At 40.2% G+C, this 13,209-nt stretch overlaps 1 long non-coding RNA gene across 2 annotated transcripts; it reads right to left on the minus strand.

Moving 5' to 3' along the window:
• Positions 1 to 361: 361 nt before the first annotated feature.
• LOC125129090 (uncharacterized) lies at positions 362 to 12,397 on the minus strand. 2 transcript variants are annotated; one of them, XR_007135415.1, is made up of 3 exons: positions 12,192 to 12,397; positions 5,337 to 5,373; positions 362 to 1,989 (listed from the first exon to the last, which is right to left on the minus strand). It is a non-coding gene; the product is annotated as an uncharacterized LOC125129090 (long non-coding RNA). The 2 variants fall into 2 exon arrangements; XR_007135414.1 differs by having other exon boundaries at positions 362 to 1,992.
• Positions 12,398 to 13,209: the final 812 nt, after the last annotated feature.

Genomic DNA, 13,209 nt, shown 5'->3' on the forward strand with positions numbered 1-13,209 from the left:
TTGTCAGCTTTGAGCACCGTGTACAGTTTAAACCAAATCAGAATAAAGCAAGTGGTTTAGAAGTGATTTGGAATTTTCTAACAGGCTTTTGCTTAAAAGCAGATTTGTTGCTTTGCTTCCAAAAAGTCATTTTTTTAACATAAATTATGAAAAATTGGAATTTATTTTAAATTTTATGTTTCTATTTTCTGGTACAATAATTTATTTTTTATTTTTATTGAATGTTAAATTTTATAAGATATGCATTGCATTTCTTTTATTTATTTATTTATTTATTTATTTATTTAATTTTGCCACTGTATAGCAAGGGGATCAAGTTATCCTTACATGTATACATTACAATTACATTTTTTTCCCCACCCTTTGTTCTGTTGCAACATGAGTGTCTGGACACAGTTCTCAATGCTATTGAACTTGGAAGAGAATTTCTTGATAAATGATGATGAGGAGATCAGTGCCTTACATTGTTGTTTTATATCATATTGCTTTTCCTATTTTTGCTCAAAAGAGGGTTGTGGAATCAAGACGGTGGTCTACTTCATTGTATGCAAGTTAAATGAAGCAAATTCTAAAATAAAACAACTGAAAAAATACCAATTCTAACACTTACTCCCATAATGAGTTAAGAGACATCTATAAAGCCCTGAATATGTGGGGGAGGCTTGCTGCCCCCCTTCCTACAATTCATAGGATGCATATTTAGATGTAGAAGAAAGGGACATACAGAGGAGAGAGCATGGGACAAGTTCTCACAACTGATATGACAAGCCTCCTATGAAAATTTATTAACATTTTCACAATAAGGGTTGTATGGGAAAAAAAAAATTCCCTTGGTTAACCTAGATATCAGAAATTTGGAAATCCCAACGGAAATCCCAGATATCTCTGTCTCCTCTAGCCATAGGGCTGTGCAACTTACCTCCATGCCCTGCTGAGGAATAAATTGTTATGTGTCAACTAGAAGCCATCAGTCCCTTTGAGCGCTGTCTGCAGATGACCAAGGAAGAGGATCCTTAGGTCAGGTGAGCACTCCTCCTACAGTGGCCACAAGGACCATTTTAGAATGACCTCATTCTAGAAGCACGTGTTAATAAACACATGTGCGTCCTTCTATATGTGTAAGCCGGTACACTCATATCTACACATGCAGATAATTATACATCTCCAGGTTCGGTTTGACAAAATAGGCCTATTGTGTGAGAACAAGCCATAGGAAATCTGCCTGACAGTTACAAGTATCAGGGAAGGCCTAGTGCTACATAATGAATCACTGTTGTTGAAAGAAATAGCACAAAACAGCTATTATTTCCTAGATGAAGGTGAGGCTATTCTGGCTCTTTGGGTGATTGTAAATAAATCTTTTGCAATGTCCTGGAACCCGATCAGCCAACAGGAGAAAGAACAGTTGTGAGGCTACTAAGCTGTTTGACCACAGCCTGAGCTGAGAACGGAAAATAGTCTCCTTGAAAATCTTCTTCCTTATACCTTCCGCATTTACAGGAGGGCTTGGAACCAAAGTGGAACACCGCCCCTACTGCCTTTTTTTCTCCTTATAAATGGAACAGAAGTGTTGTCCTCTTTTACTGGGAAAAGTTCTCCAAAGAGTTCAAGTTTTCCTTTCCTTTGATTGCAAGAAACAGCTTAATCTGGTGCCAGCCAGTAGAATTGGTGTGATCCCAGGCTTGAGCAGGAAGAGGTAGTGGGGCCAAGAGGTACGAAGCCTCAGGGACAGAAGAATGCTGCAAAAATATTGAAAGGGCTGTATCTGGTGAATGGGCCAGGTATGTGGAGAACGCGTGGAGCTCAGCCACAGAAGCATGTCTGTCTCGAGTGGAGTCTTCATAGTAAAAGACGAGGTAGACCCGGGCTGTCCCTGGCTCAGGATTTGAATGGAAAGGTTTAAGTGTCTGTTAGTCCCTGTAACTGGTGTACCAAAACATCTGGAAAAGAAGAGGGAGACCAGGCAGGATCAAATGTCCGTGTTAGGATCTGCTAAAAAAAAAAAAAAAAAAGAGAGACAACTTAGAGCACCATTGGATGGGAAAATAACTCCATGGTTGAAAAGTTTGACTTTCCATACCTGTGTCAACTCAAAAGTCCACTTCCCAATTTGGTGGTCCCCGGATCACTGGGAGGGTCAGGGACCCATGGAAACATGTATATGTACTGCTGACCACGCCCTCTGGCTGTTACCTGTTAGATTCTAGACCTATGCTGTCCAGCAGCCACAGGGCACACATGACGCTTTAAATTTAAATGAATTAAAAGTAAATATATTTTCATTTACTTAAAATTTTAAATTTCGTTCCTCAACCACACTGACAACTGTCAAGTGTTCAGTCGCTACGTGTGGTTATGACGATCACCTAGGACAACCCGGAATATTTTCCTCATGGGAGACAATTCCTTCAGACCTCGCGCTTCTAGAAGATTGGCACAATTTGTGCATTTCTCACCGATTTCCATGGCTAGGTATCAAAGGAGAAACATCATCATGGAGCCACCCGAAATGGTGCTCTACAGTTTATCTGGGTGGAAAACATGATGCTCCATGAGGGGGAAACAAACAAGCACATTTTTAAAAATACCCCAGGGAGTTCCTGTAGTGGCTCAGTGGAAACAAGTCTGACTTGCATCCATGAGGATGCAGGTTTGATCCCTGGCCCTGCTCAGTGGGTTAAGGATCTGGTATTGCTGTGAGCCCTGGTGCAGGTCGAAGATGTGGCTCAGATCCTGTGTTGCTGTGGCTGTGGTGTATGTCAGCAGCTGCAGCTCTGACTCGACCCCTAAGCTGGGAACTTCTATTTGCAAGAGAGAGAGAGAGACAGAGACAGAGACAGAGAGAGAGAGAAGAAATAAAGGAAAGAAAGAGAAAGAAAGAAAGAAAGAAAGAAAGAAAGAAAGAAAGAAAGAAAGAAAGAAAGAAAGAAAGAAAGAAAGAAAGAAAGAAAGAAAGAAAAAGAAAAAGAAAAAGACTCCATCCTCTATCCCCAGCTGAGAAAATAGAAATGACCATAAAAGGTTCTGAGAGGTCCCATAGTAGAAAGCTTGCTTGTCAGTAATTAACCTAAGTCCTTCCAAAATAACTTAAACACATGACATCTAATAACTTTCCGCAGAACTTGAGTTCCACGAAACATATATATCTTAGAATTTTCCCACAGAGGAAGATCAATTCAAACCTCTATAGCCGCTTTCCCCCTGGGATCTCAACAGACAGGACAGTTCCAAACTAGAGTAAATTGACCTGGGTCTGATGGTCGGCATATATGCTTTATGGTTTTAGGGAAATCAAGTTGGTTACATATAAATTAGAAAAGCTCAGCGGTGAACATGAAATAAGGTACTCCTTAAATGTCATTCCTGGAGATACTGACCAGATACACGGCACTCTTTCTAAAACGGGTTGCTGATTATCTACCTGAAATCGAAACTATCATACAGTCTATCCTGGCTTTATCTCCCATAATCCTGTGACATGGAGTTCTCTTATTTCATAAAATTTACTGAGCCAAGCTTGTCAAGGGGAATTTCTCCTTGGATTTCTCTGTGTATCTGAACTCCAACATTCTTAATCTACTGGGCTGACAGAGACTTAACATTGCTTAAGAAAAATAGAAACACAGTTTCTAAGCAAGCCATGTTCTCAGTTCACTGACCCAGCACTGGGAGAGGTGGGGGTTTCTGGAAAGGGGACTTGAGGTTCCTGCCCCTCCCATGCTCTGCTTTACTCCCTGGAGCAGAACCCTGGGATTCCTTCTTATTCTCCCAAGTTTCTTTTCTTTTCTTCCCTCCTCTCCTCGTCTTTTCTCTCTTCTCTTCCTTTCTTTTCTTGGCTTCACTTTCTTTTCCTCTTCCATTGAGTTAGTCTGATGGCATCACTGCACTCCAAGGGCTCTTATTATCCATGACAGCCTCCTTAAAGAGTACATCCTTGAAAATAAATAGCTGCCTTCTAGCTTGCCTCTAAAAAACATCAGCCATTCCCCTTAGACTTTTACACCCTGGCATGTGTGCTGTGCCATCTGAACAGAGAATTATAAAGTGAAATTTACTCTATATGGATTTCTGGGTTGTCCTCTCTGATGTCTCCTCACCTAGGGATTTGTTCTTGCTCGAGGATCAGCAGGTATGATGAGTGTTAATATTAGAAAAAAAACAAAGAGAAAGGAAAGAAAAAAAGCCTTTGCTGCTCACACTAATGCCACTAACATGAGGATTCCTGTTTAGAACCATGCTCTTCGAGGCTTAGACTAAAGGCTTATTCGGGATGACGCAGTATTCAGATTAATAATATATTTGAGCACTTTAACTTTAAAGTATAGCATGGATTATCATGTCAAAAGTAAGTGGTGTATAGTAAGAGAAAGCTAAGTTAGAAGGTTTAGGCTCATTGGCTAAATTTGCCCAGTGTTTATATTTGCAATACAAGTTGTGAGATTAAAAGGGTCATAATTTAACTTTTTATAAGGAGTTTTTATAACAATACAGATTGTTTGTACATTACCTATTGCTGTAAATCAACCACAGCCCAAGAGAAGATGTTTGAAAATACTTGATCGTAGTGGAAAGGAATCGAAGTTTACAAATAAAACCTCAGCAAAAAAAAAAAATATATTTTGAACAATATTATAGGAAGATCATATCCCATGTGTTTTCAAAAATATTAAGCAAGTTTAAATCTGCACTGACAGTATAGTTCCTGCATTAACACATTAGTGCTTTATTCCATGCCACTAATTTAATAGTCTCTCCTCCATGATTTGCAGACCTTTGTACTTTGGCAATATAAATAGTGCTACAATATAACTGATTCACAAATCTTATTCATCTGTTGGAGACATGACCTGGATAGCTCTGTAAGAAAAGCAAGCATAACAAAACTGTTTTGCTGAGAAAAACCCCATGAGCCAGCAAATATAAAAGAAAGCTGAAGAAGTAAATATGGTGCTGGTGCTAGTCCAAAATTATGTGAGGAAATGTCATCTAAGTGGATGTCTTTTCTGCTTTTGAGGCTCTCATGCTTGACAGTGAATCGAAACGTCTTTTCATCTACTTGGTAATTAGAAGCAGAATGTTTGTTGGATTTCTTAATGAACTAATTTCAAAATAGCCCCGAATTCCACTGATCTTTTTGCTTCTACAGATTGCACTTGCCTTTGTATTTTTTGTTTGTTTGTTTTTTGCTGTTTGACTGTACAGTACCCCCACCCCCAGAGAAGCGTTCTGGTCAGAGCAGGTTTCCTGTAATCGCCATGTACCTAGATTCTAGAAGATAGCCCCCCACTCCTGCCCCTGCTTTCCATGAACCCTCCCCCACCTCTAACCGCACGTACCTTCATCTGCGCTTTCTGTTCCATGAAAGGAATGAAGCTGAAAGAAAGCAGGAAAGGAGAATTTGATGTTATTTTGTCCTTTTCTCTCTAAAGTTGAAGATACAACTTATTGAAAAGAGGTTTCACTAATTCAACTACATATATCCTTCCACTACATATGCATCCATTTGTGTCAATACCTTTAGGATCACACATCCTCACTTCGGTGATGCCTCCGGTAAAAGCTTTGTTTAAATCATAGAACCTGCACTCACTCTTTCAAGCTCGTCAGTCTGGCTCTTTTACCTGCTTCCCACTGTGAACTTAGGAAAACACTGAAGCATTGACCTACAGCAAATAAGGGGTTCAGTGTAAATCTATGTCCCTGAAATAGTAGCCACAATGAATAACAGTAAGAGAAAATACATGTCTTCTAGGCTTTGCAACCTTCCTACGTGTGGGGCATTTTCACTGGACTCTTCAGGAGAGTATTCTTCTGTAAGTTCTAGATTAAGAATTAAGATAATAGGACTCTAGTTACTAAAAGGCCCCAGATTCATTGCCCCAGAGAAGTATTTATTATTCACCTTCTATATGTTTTCATTGTACTGTGTTTACACGACTATAGAGCTCTCTTCCCATGCTATTACATTTGTTTGTCTTTCTCCAGATAGATGGTAGATTTAAAAGGCAGGGAATTTATTCATCTTTGTCTTCAGCTTCTAGAATAGCGTTTGGTATATAGTAGACACTTATGTAAATAAATATAATTTTTCCCAATAGAGGTGTGTGTATGTACACGTGTATGTTTAAGTGTGACAGTGACACTGAGACAAGTGATTAGTTATTTTGAGCACATACATGCACACACACATATTGGTCATTTATATTTGGTTTGTACTCACATATGAAAACATGGCAAAGGCATGTTTCCATACCATGTATGTATGAGAATTGAACTTGGATTTCCAGATGCCAGGAGAAGTTATGATTTATTTTCTCTAGGACAGCATTCTTTGCGTCCATATAAATTTTGCTGAATCACGACAGTGATCTTGTTCCTTATCTACTTAGAAGTCTTCAGTAAGTCCTCATTGCTGACAAATTAAAATCAAGGTACTTTCGCCTTCTTTTCAGCCTAACTTTTTCCGTTTCATTTCCCCTTATTCCTGCCACTTACTGATCAATCCCCTGACCTCATTTATTCACAACTCTAGTTCTGCACCTTTGTTTCCACAAGACCACTGCTCAAAACTTTTTTTTTCTTTTTTGCATGTCCAAATGTTACCTCTCCTGCATGGCTCAGGTGAAATGCCATCACTACCTTCTGGAAAATTTCTGGGTCTACTAGGGAACAATTAATTTCTCAACTCTCAACATGTACAGCTTTTGCATCTCCTCTGAACTCCAATAGCACATGACTTATTTATCTTACTGAACCAGTACTTACAGAATATCCACAATAACCAAACACAGTTAAAGTATCCAGGGTATGTTTGTCTACTCAACTCAATCAGGGTTCCCTTTAGGAGAGAAACAGCAAGTGTTGGGTGGGTGTACTAAGATGTTTTTAACTTGCAGTTTAATATGACCAAAAGAACAATTGAGAAGAAATGAAACAATATCAGGAGGTTATATGCAAGATGACCATCAATCCAATTTATACATAGTGTATGATCTCCATTTGCTAGCTATTAACTGTCTATTTCTAGACATATAGAAAATGTTTAGTGAATTATGAATAATATGCAGGCTCTTTATAATTTAGACTAGATACTGGTCACGTCTTTGGCCAGAGGTCTCTGGGTTAGAATTATCTCTTCATGTCATCCATCACCCTGATTAACTTATTGCCGCCTTCAGATATCTACTTTTGTCCCTCATAGGGATCTGCACTCTCTCAAACATTTCTTTGTGGCAGTGACAGTATTAGAATTTCCAAAATGCCCACCCTAATATTCTCAATCTCTTTCTCAATTTTTAAACTTGGAGCATTTCCATTTTGCTAACTATTCACAATTTCCCTAGGTAGTTACTACAGGAGTAAGAGGCGGGGACATGGCAGGTGTTCTATCTGAATCTCTCAGCATTTTGGCCTCTCTGACACTCCCAGTCCTGGTCTAAGTGATGGTCCACATCCTAGGTTAATATGTTGAAATAACCCAGCTTCTAGGCACCTGTGTTTCCACTGTTGGCCAGAGGGCGGGGTGGGGTCTATCTCTGAGAAAAGGGAGCTGCATTAGTGATCCAAGGAGTACCCACATGTCTAACTCGAATTCAAGATCCACGTTTCCTGCCTGTCGCCCATGGATATTGCACTGTTTCTGCTCTGGCTTCAGAGTGCAGCAAGGGTTGACAGGGAGGTGACAGCAGTTTGAGATGATCTTGGACAAGCCTCTCTAGGGGAAGGCATGAGAGAGGCTCGCTAAAGGACATCAGTGTGAAGCAGGTGGAACTGTTAATTCCACACTCTTAATTTCTTTTTTCTGTCTTTTTTTTTTTTTTTTTGGCTTTTGTAGGGCCACATCCACGCCATCTGAAGGTTCCCAGGCTAGGGGTCCAATCAGAGCTGTAGCCAACAGCCTATGCACATCTGTGACCTACAGCACAGCTCATGGCAACCCCGGATCCTTAACCCACTGAGCAAGGCCAGGGATTGAACCCGAAACCTCATGGTTCCTGGTCGGATTCATTAACCACTGAGCCTCGATGGGAACTCCCACACTCTTGATGTCTATGCCAGAGGAGATAAAGCTGCCTGGGAATAACTAGAGAGGAGAAACAATCAGCTTTTGGAAGTCTTTAAAATGCCTGAGCTAAGGGTAGGCAGAAAGGTTTAGAGGAAAGAAAATATCTACTATATCCACACATTTATCCCCAAAACTGCAGGGAGATTTTTTTCACCCCATAACACTAACAAGATGCATTTTTGTTAATAGTGTTGGTCTGGTTTCTGAAAGCAAAATTGGTGCTCAAAAAACACTTGACACAAATTGCTTCTTCCTCCTTAGGTCTGTGTTATGCCTACTCAAGGATGACATTTAATGAGTGACCCTTGCCTAGTTTTCCCAACTCTGGGAGGACCGTCTTTGACTGACATCACGTATGTCTTTGCATACAGCAGTGGTTGTAGTTCAGGATCTGTAGGAGGTGTGGGTCTCCTGTGTGACTCCCTCGGAAGACACATGCACACAACACACACACGCACACATTGGATTCCCTTCTGTGACAGTAGGAAGTAGGATGTTGGTACCTCCAATGGGATTAGATGGATAAAATAATATATTCTTGGCAAAATGCTAACAGAAGGCTTTTTCTTTTATGGTTATGTTGTCCCCAAGTATACCCTCATCCTACGTTTAGTCCAGTGAACATGTTAACTGTTGTATATTAGCTAGTCTCATGTTAAGCATGACTTCGTCCAACTCTATTACGAGAAACTTGAAGGATGTTTCTGCTGCCTTTGTATCCTCTCATCACTCACCCTATGCAAAGTAAGAACTTAATGAACAGTTTTTTGGTTACAATTATAGCCATATTAGACTCTTAGTCTATCATATGGCCAATTAGGCTAGTAAGGAATAGGCGAATTCCTTAAAATTCTTCTTCTTTTGGAGGTTTTTTTGTACTGGGCTGTTTTATTTTGAGCTGATGCATGTGCTCTTGTGTGTCAGCAGTGCAAAAGATGCCATGCTGACAGAGTGTTTCTTTAAACACTACTTTCATCCACCCTTCTTGTGGTCACCTCATGGCAACTCACCCTATTGAATGGTTATTTACGAATCTTGAGATTGCTTTCAACTTGGTCCAGCCAGTAGAACTGTATCAGGGTGACGTTTGTTTGTGTGCCAGTGAATTCATTTTACATCATATTCTTATTAGTGATCATTTATCATTTATGTCTTAGAGGTGTCGTGACAGGAAGGAAGGAGGAAAAAAGAGAGGGAGAGAGGGAAGGAGGAAGAGAGAGAAAAGAAGAAAGTGAGAAAGAAAGAGAAGGAAATGGTGGGAGGGAGGAAAGAAAGAGTAGGAGAGAAACACTTTCTAATCAAATAGTCCCATTGTATTTTATAACCAAATATGATAATATATGGAAAGGCATCCCTGAAGAAATAAAAAGAAACTGAAAGATCCTCAAAACTTGGTCAGTTAATTTTTCAGACTGTTTGACCAACTTCATGTTTACATGAGGGCAATTTGGTCACTGGTATTCAATCTGCTGGGGCATGACTGGATCATTGCAAAAGATTTCTCTGAATTTTTATGTTGATGTCAACTTAGAAATTAATGGTTAACAAAACTATGCCATTGTTGCTATGAATTAACTTGTAGGATCTGAACAAGGTCTGTCCCTGGAAGGAAGAATTTACTTTCATCCTTGAGCATAACTGTTTTTAGTATTAGGCGTTGAAAGAATTGTCTTTGGCCTCCCACAGCACCTTTTAGGGTAACAGCTCTACCAAATACTTTCAAGCACAACACAGATTGTAAAAAATGCTTGTTAAGTCCTGCCTCTCCTTTGTGTGGTTCACATTCTAAATAGCAAGTACACAGAAGTTTCCCTAATCACTTTCTAAGTGCTTCATTTTCCCTCTTTCTTAAAATTATCTGACTTTGTATTCTGCTTTTCCTATTTCAGTGAAGAGAAACTTAACGTAGTTTTCACACTGGTTAGAGATGGAAGTCAAACATTCCTGTCTCGTAATGTGTCAGCAAACATGGGAGGGTCAGGAATTGAGTTAGTCATCAAATATTTATCAGCCATCCATCCTCCATGTTAATAGTTCTTAGCACATGATTTAAATGATGTCCTCTTCATTTAAGGCTCAGGTCACCTCTTCCAGGAAGTCTTCCTGACTTATTGGCTGTTTTCCATATTCTTGTTCACCATCATGAAATCCCATAGCACTTTTTGTTTCTGCTATATTGTTTGGCCCTTGACTGTCCTTTGCCGTATGTTTTTCCCTGATTCCTTTTTTATGTCTGTTCTTTCCTCTCCAGTGAGAGTATAAAGTCCCTGGGGGATACTGATAGACAATATATGACTGAAAAACTAAAGAAATGACTTGTCTCATAAAGAAACCTGAACTTAGTCATCCTAGTGGCAACCCTCATCTTCCAAGCAGCCACTGTGCTGTGGTATTCTGGTATTGCAAAGAAGTTTCCATCACCCCAAAATATCTGGGACCTGCCCTAAGAATCTATGACCAAGCATATTCTTTGGAATATTCCCTAAGATGACAAATCTTTGACTTTTGAAGGTGGATTTGGGTTTTGGAAACAGCCAGGAGTCAGTTGGAGCCTGGAATTATGAATCGTCCAGTGATTAAGAAGGGCGTTACAGTTTCTAGTGAGAAATAAAGTAAGACTCTAGAACATGGGCACTGATTTTTTTTGTGTTATTTCTAAACCAGCTATGATGGCAATGCCAGGGGTGTAATTTAAAGAAAGACACTTCATTATCCTAAGTGTATTTCTTCTAAAGGTGAATAATTTGAAGAAGAAGATTCTAACTTTTAACAAAATACCTGGTCATTTGGTTAATAAAAAAGAAATTGGTCTTACTGTTTCATACACACACATCCTAGGTCTTCTGTATATGTATATAGCCTAGTGATGAATAGTAGGTTGTAAATAGAAAATACTGCATACTCTGGAGCCAAATTGCCTGAACTTAAGGTATGCTTTTGCTGCATCCCATTGAGTGACCTTGGACAGGTAACCTACCTCTCTGGGTCTCAGTTTCCTCACCTCTAAAATCATGGATTTCTGTGAAAATTAAACTAGGTAACAAATGCAATGTGCTTAAAAGCTTTCTTGGTACATTAAATTCACTATTAGTATTAGTGCCTCAATTAGAATTGACTAATAGGTATTAACTATAATTATTTTATTACCCTTTTTAACTTATCACCATTTTAACTCAAAGTCGAAACACAATTTTAAAAGTCACTTTCTATAGGAGTTCCCGACGTGGCTCAGTGGTTAATGAATCCGACTAGGAACCATGAGGTTGAGGGTTTGATTCCTGGCCTTGCTCAGTGGGTTAAGGATCTGGCATTGCCATGAGCTGTGGTGTAGGTCACAGATGCAGCTTGGATCCTGCATTGCTGTGCCTCTGGTGTAGGCTGGCAGCTACAGCTCTGATTAGACCCCTAGCCTGGGAACCTCCATATGCCATGGGTGCGGCCCTAGAAAAAGACAAAAATTAAAAAAAAAAAAAGTCACTTTCTACAAATGTGATGTTTTTCAACTTAAATACTAGAGGACATTCAAGTAACGCTCTCTCCACGGGGCCATTACTTACTACCTGTGCCCCTGGGTCTTCCCTAGCATTCTGGAAGACATCATGAGTCAAAAAGTCTTCCAATGGGGAGTTCCCAAAACGGCTCAGTGGTAATGAACCCAGCTAGTATTCACGAGGATGCAGGTTTGATCCCTCACCTTGCCATGGGTTGGGGATCTGGCGTTGCTGTGAGCTGTGGTGTAGGTTGTAGACGTGGCTCTGATCTGAGTTGCTATGGCTGTAGCATAGGCTGGCAGCTGCTGCTCTGATTCGACCTCCTAGCCTGGGAACTTCCATATGCCATGGGTATGGCCCTAAAAAGACAAAGAAAAAAATGTCTTCCAAGCACACTGGATGAGATCTGGTCTCAAAGAAGCACACTGTACAAAGTAGTAGGTAGAAAGGAACTTGGAAAGAGGCAAAAGAAAATATCTGGGTTCTGGACCAAGGCACCACACATGTCAAATGGGTTTGAAATAGCTGGCTGCCTTCTGAACATTCCTCCCGACATTCTACCCTTTAAGACCTCAGCTCTTAGTGACTATGTAGAACTGAAGACACTTCTAGAATCCACTTATCCCTTGGCTTACCCCAAGAATCACCCGCGAATTAGAGGCCACAGATTTCAGCTCTCCAGTGCAGGGGTAAATGCTCCTTCCCTCATGGATCACGAAACACCACAGACAAGCAAGCCCTCCTTCTCCTTTTCATGGCCTCGGATATCTGGCCATGGGAGCAGGAAGGCCCTCTGACTCTCCAGAAATGGGGCAGCTGCCCCTACTTCCCGCCACCTGGAAGTGGGTGGCCTTAAGCTGACGACCCATTAGTGTTGCAAACATGTATTGTGTTGAGTCCATCATCCTGTTTAACTTGGCATCACCTACAACCACTCAACATTTTGTGAATGAGATGACTGCCAAATCGCTGTGTTTCAGATTCAGTTACACTTAACCCATTATCTCTAAGTGCTTCCATGATGCTTGTACTGATGATGAACCCTGCTTCTGTCTTTTTTTTTTTTTTTTAACTAAGAGGGTATAAGTTTTCCCTTTCTGTCAAGGAGATTGAAAGCCGTGAGCCTCTTTCCAAAAACTTTTCAGGATCTGCAGTGGCATTTTCAGTGGGAAATTGGCGAGGGTTTATGTGTGAATGAAGACAAAGAAAGCCAGTGAGCAGTTGAAGCTCTGCAATTGCACGTCTGCTTGTCCACATGTCAGAGAAGAAATGTGCAAATCTTCCTTCAGCTCCTAACAGAGTATGTCTGCCTGAAACTCATGAGGTCTGATGGATTTTAGGAATTTAAACAGAGAAAGAAAAAAAAAAGAAAAATGAACACCTAAAGCATAAATGCAGGCTTGCCTGGAAATATCATTCCTTTAACAACTGTGTCTAGTCACACCCTTCCTCTACTGCCTCCAACAGAAAATGGAAGATATGACTACATGGTGCCAAGCATCTGGGTTACATTTAATCTTGGTGTTTTGATCTCATATGGACATAGGGTTATTTTTTTTACGCCATCTGCAAGGCTGACATAATCTATGTCAGTGAGGGTAGTACAATCGCCAGACTGCAGAGACTTTTACCAGATCATAAAATTTTCACCAG

This window comes from Phacochoerus africanus, chromosome 6, assembly GCF_016906955.1.
Source record: "Phacochoerus africanus isolate WHEZ1 chromosome 6, ROS_Pafr_v1, whole genome shotgun sequence".
In the NCBI taxonomy this organism is placed as follows: Eukaryota; Metazoa; Chordata; class Mammalia; order Artiodactyla; family Suidae; genus Phacochoerus; species Phacochoerus africanus.